General features: G+C 44.9%; 2 non-coding genes across 2 annotated transcripts; both read right to left on the bottom strand.

Annotated features, from left to right (window-relative positions):
- Positions 1–9,524: 9,524 nt before the first annotated feature.
- On the bottom strand, positions 9,525–9,662 carry LOC114816570. Its single transcript, XR_003764358.1, has one exon. It is a non-coding gene; the product is annotated as a small nucleolar RNA SNORA7 (small nucleolar RNA).
- A 2,140-nt stretch (positions 9,663–11,802) lies between these two features.
- Positions 11,803–11,940, bottom strand: LOC114816910. Its single transcript, XR_003764717.1, has one exon. It is a non-coding gene; the product is annotated as a small nucleolar RNA SNORA7 (small nucleolar RNA).
- Positions 11,941–12,553: the final 613 nt, after the last annotated feature.

Here is a 12,553-nt window from a genome sequence, read left to right as displayed (position 1 = left end):
GTTTATTGAGTGCTTACTATGTGCAGAGCACTGTACTAAGCTCTTGGAATGTACAACTGGGCAACAGATAGAGACAATCCCTGCCCAACAATGGGCTCACAGTCTAAACTGGAGAGAGAGAAAACAAAACCAAACAGAACAAAACAAAACAGGTCATCTGGAGTCATTATCATAGAGATAAAAAGAATAATAATAATGATTATGGCATTTGTTAAGTGCTTACTATGTGCAAAGCACTGTTCTAAGCGCTGGGGAGAATACAAGGTGATCAGGTTGTCCCACGTGGGGCTCACAGTCTTAATCCCCATTTTACAGATGAGGTAACTGAGGCACAGAGAAGTTAAGTGACTTGCCCAAAGTCACACAGCTGACAAGCGGCTGAAGGGGATTTGTACCATGACCTCTGACTCCCAAGCTGGTGATCTCTCCGCTAAGCTTCTTCCTTAGTGACACATCATTAACAAAATAGAGTAATAAATAATATATACAAATATGAACAAGTGCTGGGGGAGGGAAAGAGGGAAGAGCAGAGGGAGGGAGTAGGGGGAATGGGGAGGGGAGGAGGAGGAGCAGAGGGAAAGGGAGGGCTCAGTGTGGGAAGGTCTCCTGGAGGAGGTGAGCTCTCAGTAGGACTTTGAAGAGGGGAAGAGAGTTAGTTTGGCGGAGGTGAGGAGGGAAGGCATTCCAGGCCAGAGGTAGGACGTGGGCCAGGGGTCGACGGTGGGACAGGCGAGAAGGGGGCACCACGAGGAGGTGAGCGGCAGAGGCGCAAGTGTACAGGGTGTTAATGATAGTAATAATGATGGTATTTGTTAAGTGCTTACTATGTGTCAAGCACTGTTCTAAGAACTGGGATAGGTGCAAGCTAATCAGATTGGATACTGTCCCTGCCCCTTATGGAGCTCAGAGTCTTAATCCCCATTTTACAGGTGAGGAAACTGAGGCACAGAATAATGTTGGTCTTTGTTAAGCGCTTACTATGTGCAGAGCACTGACTTGCCCAAGGTCGCACAGCAGACAAGTGGTGGAGGTGGAATTAGAATCCAGTTCCTTCTGACTCCCAGGCCTGTGCTCTACCCACTAAGCCAAACTGCTTCCAGTAGAAGTCACTAGCCCTGTAGCAATTCCTCTCTGGAGTAACTTGGTCCTGGGCTCTCAGGATTGAGGCTCATTTGGTTTTCTTGATTGGAAGCTTCATCTGCCAAGAGGCTTTCCTTGAATCCAAAAGAGGATGTTATTAATGACGTTATTATTAAGGGGAAGCAGTGTGGCCTAATGGATAGAGCACGGGTCTGCAAGTCAGAAGCACCTGGGTTCTAATTCTGACTCCGCCGCTTGTCTGCTGTATGACCTTGGGTAAGTCACTTCACTTCTCAGTTCCCTCATTTGTAAAATAGGGATTAAGACCATGAGATCCCCGTAGGATGGCGACTGTGAACAAGCCGATTTTCTTGCATTCATTCAGTAGTATTTATTGAGTGCTTACTATGTGAAGAACACTGTACTAAGCGCTTGGAATTTACAAATCGGTAACAGATAGAGACAGTCCCTGCCCTTTGACGGGCTTACAGTCTAATCTTGCATTCACCCCAGCGCTCAGTACAGTACCTGGCACAAAGACACTGCTTAGGAAATATCACAATTATTATTATTAATGATGCTTCCTGGAATTCCAATATGATTTTAGACAGCAGGACCACAGAGCAAGCAGAGGTCTCTGTAACCCACAAGGAACTGGGGAAGGCACAGAATAACTCTGAGACCTCTAATCTCTACTTGTACTGTACTTGAGGAGCTGTGTGGCCTAGTGGAAAGAGCACAGGCCTCCGAGTCAGAGGACCCGGGTTCTAATCCTGACTCCACCACCTGTCTGCTATATGACCTTGGGCAAGTCGTTTCACTTCCTCTGAGCCTCAGTTTCCACATCTGCAAAATGGGGATTGAGACTATGAGCTTCATATGGGACAGGGTCTCTGGCCAACCCAATTTGCTTGTATTTATCCCAGTGCTTAATACAGTACCTGGCACATAGGAAGAGCTTAACAAATACCACGATAACTATTATCGTAGATTGTATAAAATCATTCGATTTTTTTTAACCAATTACTATGTGTCAAGCACTGACCTAACCACTGGGTTTGATACCATTTAATCGGGTTCGATACGGCCATTCCACATGAGGCTCCCGATCTAAATATTAAATGCACATTTTACAATTGAGGAAACCGAGACAGAGACGTTAAGTGACTTGCCCAAGGTCATATGTACGGCAGGTGGCAGAGTTGGGATTAGGACCCGGGTCCTCTCACTCCTAGGCCCGTTCTCTTTCCACTAGGCCATGCTGCTTCCTATCCACCTTTGGATCAAACAGAAGCTCCTCATTATTGACTTTAAAGTACTCAATCAGCTCTCCCCCTCCTTCCTTACCTCACTGATTTCCTACTACAACCCGTCCCTCAGACTTTGCTTCTTTAAGCCCAACCCCTTCTCGTTACCTCAGTCTCATCTCTCTCACTTCCCACCTCCTGACCACTTTTTCTCTCTGGACGGGAACTCCTTCCTCCTCCCCCCTTCATATATGACAGATGACTTTTCTCCCTACCTTCTAAGCCCTGCTAGCATCACATCTTTCCCAAGCAGCCTTCCATGACTAAATCCTCATTTCCCCTACTCCCTCTCCCTTCTGCATCACGTTTGCGGTTGGATCTGTACCCTTTAAGCACTTAATATTCACCTCGCCATCAGCCCCAGTGCATTTACGTACCTATCCGAAATTTATTTTAATGCCTGCTTTCCCTCTGCTCCCTCTGCTCCCCCTCTACCCCCCCTTCACTTCAAGAACACTGGTGGTGCGTTTATTTATGTGTATCAGTGCACCATCAGTGTCCCCCTCAGCTAAGCCCTCTTTCCCCCCCTTTCCTCCGCTCCTCCCCCTCTCCCTTCCCCTCCCCTCAGCACTGTACTCATCCGCTCAACTGTATATATTTTCATTACCCTATTTATTTTGTTAATGAGATGTACTTCACCTTGATTCTATTTATTTGCTATTGTTTTAATGAGATGTTCATCCTCTTGATTCTGTTTTTTGCTATTGTTCTTGTCCGTCTGTCTCCTCCAATTAGACTGTGAGCCCGTCAAAGGGCAAGGACTGTCTCTATCTGTTGCCGATTTGTACATTCCAAGCGCTTAGTACAGTGCTCTGCACATAGTAAGCGCTTAATAAATACTATTGAATGAATGAATGAATGAATGAATGAATGAAAGCTCCTTGTTGGGAGGGAATGTGTCTACCAATTCCGTTGTACTGTGATCTCCCAAGCACTTAGTACAATGCTCTGCACACAGTAAGTGCTCAGTAAATGCCTCTGATTGATTGCAGAACCCCTAGTGGGAAGCTAATAATAATAATAATAATAAAGTTGGTATTTGTTAAGCGCTTACTATGTGCCGAGCACTGTTCTAAGCTCTGGGGTAGATACAGGGTAATCAGGTTGTCCTACTTGAGGCTCGCAGTCTTAATTCCCATTTTACAGATGAGGTAACTGAGGCACCTAGAAGTCCAGTGACTTGCCCAAAGTCACACAGCTCACAGGTGGTGGAGCCGGGATTAGAACCCATGAGCTCTGACTCCTAAGCCCGTGCTCCTTCCACTGAGCCACGCTGCTTCTCTGGGAGTCAGGGGATCTGGGTTCTAACCCTAGTTCTGCCATTTACCATATCGTATGAACTTGGACAAGTCATTTAACTTCTGGCATTTCGGTTTCGGCCCCCCACTGAGACTCTAGGTCCAAACGGGGCAGAAAGAGTCCAACCTAATTGAATTGCACCTACCTCAGTGTTTAATTCATTCAATCGTATTTATTGAGCATTTACTGTGTGCAGAGCACTTTACTAAGCGCTTGGAGAGTGCAATTCGGCAACAAACAGAGACAATCCCTGCCTACACCGGGTTCACAGTTTAGAAGTGGGGAGACAGATATCAAAACAAGTAAATAGGCATCAATTTGGTATTTGGCACAGAGTGGGGAAGCAGCATGGAGTAGTGGATAGAGCACAGGCCTGGGAGTCAGAAGGTCGTGGGTTCTGATCCCGGTTCTGCGCTTGTCTGCTGTGTGACCTTGGGCAGATCACTTCACTTCTCTGCGCCTCAGTTACCTTATCCGTAAAATGGGGATCGAGACTGTGAGCCTCACGTAAGAGAGTGACACTGTCCAACCCGATTTGCTTGTATCCACCCCAGCGCTTAGTACAGTGCCTGGCACATAGTAAGTGCTTAATATGTGCCATTAATATTAGTTATCATTATTATTATTATTAAAGTGAGCAGGTGGTTTAATCGGGGAAAGGCTCTTGAAGGAGATGTGACCTTAAGAAGGCTTTTAATGTGGGAAGAGTGGTTTTCTGGTGTATGTGGAGAGTTGAGAAGCAGCGTGGCTCAGAAGAAAGAGCACGGGCTTTGGAGTCAGAGGTCACGGGTTCAAATCCCGGCTCTGCCACTTATAAACTGTGTGACTGTGGGCAAGTCACTTCACTTTTCTGTGCCTCAGTTACCTCATCTGTAAAATGGGGATTAAGACTGTGAGCCCCACGTGGGACAAACTGACTCCCTTGTGTCTACCCCAGCGTTTAGAACAGTGCTCTGCACATAGTAAGCGCTTAACAAATACCAACATTATTATTATTATTAGAGAGATCCAGGACAGAAGGAGAATATGGGAAAGGGATTGGCAGTGAGATAAGTGAGAATGGGGCACAGTGAGCACTCTGGCACTAGAGGAATGAAGTGTGTGGGCTGAACACTGTACTAAGTGCTTGGCAGAGTACAGTGCAACAGGGAAGCAGTGTGGCTTAGTAGAAAGAGCCCGGATTTGGGAGTCAGAGATTGTGGGTTTGAATCCTGGCTCTGCCACTTGTCAGTTGTGTGACTTTGAGCAAGTCACTTAACTTCTCTGTGCCTCAGTTACCTCATCTGTAAAACAGGGACTAAGACTGTGAGCCCCACGTGGGACAACCTGATAAGCTTGTATCTATCCCAGCGCTTGGAACAGGGCTTGGCACATAGTAAGCACTTAACAAATATCATCATTATTATTATCATTAATAACAGAATTGATAGACATATTCCCTGCCCAAAATGACCTTACAATCTAGAGAGGGAGACAGATGTTTATGTAAACAAACGAATTATAGATCTAGACATATGTGCTGTGTGGCTAAGGGTGGGGTAAATATTAAGTGCTAAAAGGAAACGTATCCAAGTGCATAGCTGACGCAGAAAGGAAAGAGGGAGGAGGGGCAAAGAAGGCTTGCGTCCCCATTTATAAAATGGGGATTCAATACCTATTCTCCCTCCCTCTTAGACTGTGATCCCCATTTGGGACAGAGACCGTGTCCGACCTGAATATCTTGTGTCTATGCGAGCGTCTGCCATCTAGTAAGTGCTTAGCTGGTACCCCGATGATCAGAAAAGGAGGCTAAAACCTAGATAGAGAAAACAAATTTGGTCCAACTCAAATGGTAGAAAAGTGATTTGGCAAAGACAAGAGTCTGCCGGGGTCTGGAGGGGACTTGTGGTGAGGTGACACTAGTGGGCGGTGATGAATGGGGATCATGGCACCACATGGAACTCCAGAATGGTTGCTCCCTGATCATGTGCTCCCGGGGTCCCTGGGACCACTGCTTGCCAATAATACCAATAATGATGGTATTTGTTAAGTGCTTACTATGTGCTGAGCATTGTTCTAAGCACTGATGTAGATACAAGGTAATCAGGTTGTCCCACATGGAGCTCACAGTCTTAATCCCCATTTTACAGATGAGGGAATTTAGGCACAGAGAAGTGAAGTGATTTGCCCAAGGTTACACAGCAGACAAATGGCAGAGCAGGGATTAGAACCCATGACCCCTGACTCCCAAGCCCATGCTCTTTCCACTGTGCCAAGCTCTCCAACAAAATCCCTGTTGTGGTGCTCATTGGGTGAGGCAGCAGCAGTGGAAATAGCCCCATCTGAAGCGGCCTGGAGAAGGCGATCGTTAGTATTATTAGTATTATTATTATGCTATTTGTTAAATGCTTACTATGTGCCAAGCACTGTTCTAAGCACTGGGGTAGATACAAGATAATCAGGTTGAGCACAGTCCCTACCCACATAGCCTGAGTAAGAGGGAAAACAGGCACTGAATCCCCATTTTATAGATGAGGAAACTGAGGCCTGGAGAAGTTAACTGACTTGTCCAAGTTCGCACAGCAGACAAGTGGAGGAGCTGGGATTAAAACATCAGAACAGGCCCTGAGCGGTACTTAGGTACCATGACGTTCCGGGAATCAGTGTTTCCCACTAAAGTAGCAGCACGTTTCAGTGGATGGAGCACAGGCGTGGGAGTCAGAGGACCTGGGTTCTCATCCTGCCTCTGCCCATTGCTTACTGTGTGACCTCAAGCAAGTCACTTCACTTTTCTGGGCCTCAGTATCCTTAACTGTAAAATAGGGATTAACTAGCCATTCTCCCTTCTACTTAGACTGTGAGCCTCATGTGGGACAGGGACTGTGATCGACCTAATTAACGTGTACCTCCTCCAGCGCTTAGAACAGTGTTCGACGAGTAATAAGCACTTAATAAATACCACAAAAAAAGCACAGCTCTTCACTGGAGGAGAAAGAATGGTTAAGGAAAGCACCAGTGAGTTCAAATAACGACTTCTTTTACTAGTTTAGAATTCCCATTTGTAGCCCTTTCATTTCAAATCACGATGGCTGTTGGAAAGATAAAAAAACTCTCTTGATTAGCCAATATACACGGTTTTGCATTGGCTATTTCATAAGCCTCTATTTTCGTCCAATGCAAACAGGAAAGGGTGTTCTGACATATACTATATTGACATACCATTTGGCTGCAACCTTGAGAAAAAAGCTAAAGAAAAAGTCAAAACAGGATTCGGGCCAGAGACTAAATGTTTGTCAGCTACTGGGTGAAAGGATTCTTCATAAGGCACAAAATAAAAGCTGTCCCTTCTCCTGAAACCCTGAAAAGGTTATGGAATGATTCCACCTCAGAGAAAAGATCAGTTAGTGATAGGCTATGTTTAGTCAGTCTTTACGAACTGTTTACCCTAAAAAGAATATTGAAAAAATGCCCAGTTAGGAAAAATATTTTCCTCATTACCTTACGTGAAAATACTTTTTAGCTTTCAATGCCACTTTCTGTTGTATGATCTTGAACAAGCCAATTAACTTCTCTGGGCCTCATTTTCCTCATCTGTGGAATGGACTTAAAACATATGTTTCCCCTTCCCCCTTAGATGGTGAGCACCATGGGAGACAAGGTCTGTTCCATGTGATTATGCTTTGCCTAACCCACTGTTTAGCACAGTGCATGGCACAGAGTAAGCACTTAATAATTACTTCAACTATTATTAAATTCATAAAAATATTTCTGTTTCTTGACCACAACTGTGAGGGCATGGGTGTGCACACTTAGGCAACACACAGACACACTACACTCACAGACATACAAACCTAGACTTTACAGTTTGCTTTTGCAACATCAGGAAGTGATTTCTATTCCCATTTTACTTACTGAACTTCCTGAAGCCTCTCCTAAAAAACAGTCACCCCCTTTCCTCGAGACTGTGAGCTCGTTGTGGGCAGGGAATGTGTCTGCCAACTCTGACGCAGTGTACTCTACCGAGTGCTTGGTACAGTGCTTTGCACACAGAAAGTACTTAGTGCTCAATAAATACCGCAAATTGATTCATTCATTCAAATGTATTTATTGAGTGCTTACTGTGTGTGAAGCACTGTACTGACTGATTGAATGATTGACTGAGCCTTGTCTAGTCTATTTGAGGAATGGGGTTGACAACCCAGCATCATTAATCTATCAACCATGAGAAGCAGCACGACGTAATGGATAGAGCACAGGCCTTGGAGTCAGAAAGTCGTGGGTTTTAATCTAGTCTCTGCCACTTTCATTCATTCAGTAGTATTTATTGAGCGCTTACTATGTGCAGAGCACTGTACTAAGCTCTGGGAATGTACAAATTGGTAACAGATAGAGACAGTCCCTGCCCCCTGTGTGTCCTTGCATAAGTCACTTCACTTCTCTGGGCCTCAGTTACCTCATCTGTAAAATGGGGATTGAGCCTCTGAGCCCCACATGGGACAGGGACTGTGTCCAACCTGATTTCCCTGTATCTGCCCGGGAAAACAGTACTTCTTCCACATGAGGCTCACAGTCAGAGTAGAAGGAAGGAAGCCGAGGCACAGGGAAGTTAAGTGACTTTCCCAAGATCAAACAGCAGGGAAGTGGTGGAGCTGGGATTAGAACCCAGTTCATTTGGTTCCCAGGCCCGGGCTCTGTCCATTAAGTCAAACTGGTTAGCGGTATCTACAATCCCTGATCGCAAAGAGCTTACAATTATAGGATGAGAGATATTAAAATAAATTATGGATCAGGGAAACCGTAAGATACGTCACTCATTCTACCCACATATCCTTCCCAGGCTTTCTGCCTTGTGATGAATATTACACTGATTCTGAAGGACTGTCTATGATCCAGAACCTGGTTATTTTGATCTGTGACCCTTGGGTGTTTGATATTCACCTCATCCCCACCCCCTCAGCACTGGCTCAGTGGAAAGAGCCCGGGTTTGGGAATCAGAGGTCATGGGTTTGAATTCCGGCTCTCCCACTTGTCAGCTGTGTGACTGCGGGCAAGTCACTTAACCTCTCTGTTCCTCAGTTACCTCATCTGTGGGGCAACCTGATTACCCTGTATCTACCCCAGGGCTTAGAACAGTGCTCTGCACGTAGTAAGCGCTTAACTAATACCAAGATTAGTATTGGTAATTCATGGCTTCGAATCCTGGCTCTGCCACTTGTCAGCTGTGTGACTGTGGGCAAGTCACTTAACTTCTCTGTGTCTCAGTTCCCTCACCTGTTGCCGACTTGTTCATCCCAAGCGCTTAGTACGGTGCTCTGCACATAGTAAGCGCTCAATAAATACTATTGAATGAATGAATGAATAAATGGGAATGAAGACTGTGAGCCTCACGTGGGACAACCTGATTAACCTGTATCTGCCCCAGCGCTTAGAACAGTGCTCTGCACATAGTAAGCGCTTAACAAATACCGACATTATTATTATTATGTACATATCTATAAATTATATACTAATAACTCTTTATAGTAATGATTGTCTCCCCCTTTAGACTGTAATTTTGTTGAGGGCATGGACTGTGTCTACCACTCTGTTGTATTATACTCTCGCAAGTGTTAGTACAATGCTCTGCACACCACTGCATTTGTTGTCTTATGCTGTCGAGTTGCGTCCGGCCCATAGTGACGCCACAGACGCATCTCTCTCGGAATGCCCCGCTTCCATCTGCAATTATTCTGGTACCATATCCAGAGAGTTTTCTTGGTAAAAATACAGAAGCTTTCCATTGCCTCCTTCCGTGCAGTAAACGAGCCTCTGCCCTTGATTCTCTCCCACGCCGCTGCTGCCCAGCACAGGTGAGTTTTGACTTGTAGCAGATGGCCTTCCACTCGTTAGCCACTGTCCAAGCTAGGAATGGAACGGGTAGGCCTCAGCTTGATTCGCCCTCCCATAGCCAAGACTGGTAAAGTACTGGAAACTCTCCAGGTATGACCCAGAGAGGGACTGCACATCATTAGCACTCAATAAAAATCACTGATGACTATAATACTGATGATGATCCCATCCTACCATTTGCCATTTTAGGTTCAGTTCTGGGTCTTTCCTCTAGGCCATACTGCTTATCTTTTATGCAAAACAGAAACCCCTTCCTCCTCACCAGAATGTGATAGAATTGTAGTTAGCATTCGAAGATCAGTGCTCAAGTGCTTAGTACAGTGTTTTGCACACAGTAAGTACTCATTTAATATGACTGAATGAATAAAGTGTGTTAAATCAGTAGGTGAAATATAGGTAATAACAATAATAATAATAATGGTATTTGTTAAATGCTGGGGAAGACACAAGCAAATTGAGTTGGACACAGTCACTGTTCCATGTGGGGCTTACGGTCTCAATCCCCATTTTATAGATGGGGTAACTGAAGCCCAGAGAAGTGAAGTAACTTGCCCAAGGTCACACAGCAGCCAAGTGGTGGAGCAGGGATTAGAATCTATTGCCTTCTGACTCCCAGGCTGTGCTCTAAATTAAATAAGTGGCTAAAGAATAATTATTCCAATTTTGTAATTCTGCTCCACCTTCTGGAATTTCTTGCTTTGTGAAGACCTCTTTGGAAAAGCCAGGCATATTACATACCTTATTTACATTTTCAATTTGAAATCTTTTCTTCTGGAGTTCTAGTCTAATATCCCTGTGGAGTACTCTGAGGGTATAGTAATAACAGGTGTTTCATTGTGCATGTTCAGAGCAAATCCCTAAGAACAAATCCAAATCTCATTATTAGCTCAATCAAATGGTCCAGCCAGTACTGCATGCTCCCTCCAAAAGTGGCAATAGAATTTTTTTTGGAACCATGTGTTGATTGATCTCTTGGCCTCATTTTTTCCTTTTAAATCCTAATTTGTCTTCTTGTAACCCAACAGGGACTGCTTGTCCATAAATACATCAAAATTCTTTAAGTACTTGCTGATATTTTCAGACTACGGTATTGAAGTCTGCACGCTTACCACTACCGTGAGTTGGAGTTTTTCATTTTTCGTTTTGACCTGCTGCCTTCAAGGTCAGGTGGATTCTTGTTGATCCTCTTGAGCTTCGGTGAAGTTAAATTAGCTCTGCTCACATCCTGTAAAATTCCAATATGTCCTCCCTTGCTCTTGGACAACTCAGACTGAAGACTTCAGTTTAACTTCTATGAAAGCTTTGTCATGCTCCTGGTCACCTTGGTAATTCTTTGATGAACACTTTTTGCTACAATAATGCATTGATTGATTGAAGCTCTTATTGAAAAAGTTAGTAATGATGTGGAGATTTCTTTCCAATGGTAACTGACAACTCTGAGCCCCATCATAATGGGATTATAATTTAGATTATTTTTCCCCAGGTGAATTACTTGTTCTCACTGATGTTCATGCCACTTTTCAGTCTACCCATTTCATTTTGAGGTCTTTTTGATGTGTGTGTGTGTGTGTGTGTTGCACATGATTATTTCAGTGGAGAAGAGTCTCCCTCAACGAATCCATCTATCAATTGTATTTGCTGAATGCTTACTATGAGAAGCAGCATGGCCCTAATGGCAAGAGCAAGGGCTTGGGAATCAGAGAAAGTGGGTTCTAATCCCAGCTCCACCATTTGTCTGTTGTGTGACCTTGGAAAAGTCACTTGATTTCTCTGTGCCTCATCAGTAGAATAGGGATTAAGACTGTGAGCCCCATGTGGGACATGGACGGTGTCCAACCTGATTACCTTTTATCTACACCAGCTCTCAGAGGAGTTCTTGGCACATAGTAAGTGCTTAACAAATGCCGTGATTGTTATTATTATTTTGTCCAGAGCACTGCGCAGTGAAACCAGATGAGGGCACAGCGGGGTTGTTATTGAGACTCCTTGTGGGCAGGAAACGTCTACCAACGTTTTTGTACTGCATTCTTGTCTTATGCCATCGAGTCGTTTCCAACCCATAGCGACGCCACGGACTCATCTCTCCCAGAACGCCCCGCTCTCCATCCGCAATCGTTCCAGTAGTGGATGAATGGAGTTTTCTTGGTCAAAGTACGGAAAAGGTTGACCATTGCCTCCTTCTGCTCAGTAAACTAGAGTCTCCGCCCTCGACTCCCATGCCGCTGCTGCCCAGCACAGGTGAGTTTTGACTTGAAGCAGATTGCCTTCCACTCACTAGCCACCGCCCAAGCTAGGAATGGAACGGGTAGGCCTCTGCCTGATTGTCCCTCCCCTAGTCGAGACTGGTAGAGTACTGGGAACTCTCCAGGTGTGACCCTGAGAGGTGATTGCACTCTACCAACAGCTTAATAGAGAGCTGTGCTTACAATAGGCACTCAGTAATTAGCATCAATTGATGAGGAGGAGGCAAAGAAATACTGTTGCGGCAGGAGGCAGCACTGAAAAGAAAAAAACAAATGATTTTTTTACATTCTGGACCCATGTTGGAAGGAAAACACCCCAGTGAATTGTACCCGCAGCTGACTGCCTTAGTTCCTACCGTCTTTACAGCCCATATTAAGCAGATATTTATCAGGATTCCTGCTGGACCTGGCCACCTTGAGGAATGTACTAAGTGGCTGTTGTGGGCAAGGAATGTATCCGTTACACTGTTGGGTGGTACTCCCCCAACCATTTAATACAGTGCCCTGCACACAGTAAGCACTCAATAGATACGATTGGTTTTTTTAATGGTATCCGTTAAGTGCTTACTATGTGTCGGGCTCTGTACTAAGTGCTGGGATAAGATAGAAGCTAATCATTCAGATTAGACACAGTCCCTGACCCACATGGGGCTCACAGCTTTAATCCTCATTTTACAGGTGGGATACCTGAGGCACAGAGAAGTTAAGTGACTTACCCAAGCTCACACAGTAGAAAAATGGCAGAGCAGGAGTAGA

The sequence above is a fragment of the Ornithorhynchus anatinus genome, chromosome 1, assembly GCF_004115215.2.
Source record: "Ornithorhynchus anatinus isolate Pmale09 chromosome 1, mOrnAna1.pri.v4, whole genome shotgun sequence".
Classification (NCBI taxonomy): domain Eukaryota; kingdom Metazoa; phylum Chordata; class Mammalia; order Monotremata; family Ornithorhynchidae; genus Ornithorhynchus; species Ornithorhynchus anatinus.
Note: the sequence above shows the minus strand (reverse complement) of the source record. Positions and strands in the feature narration are given on the sequence as shown.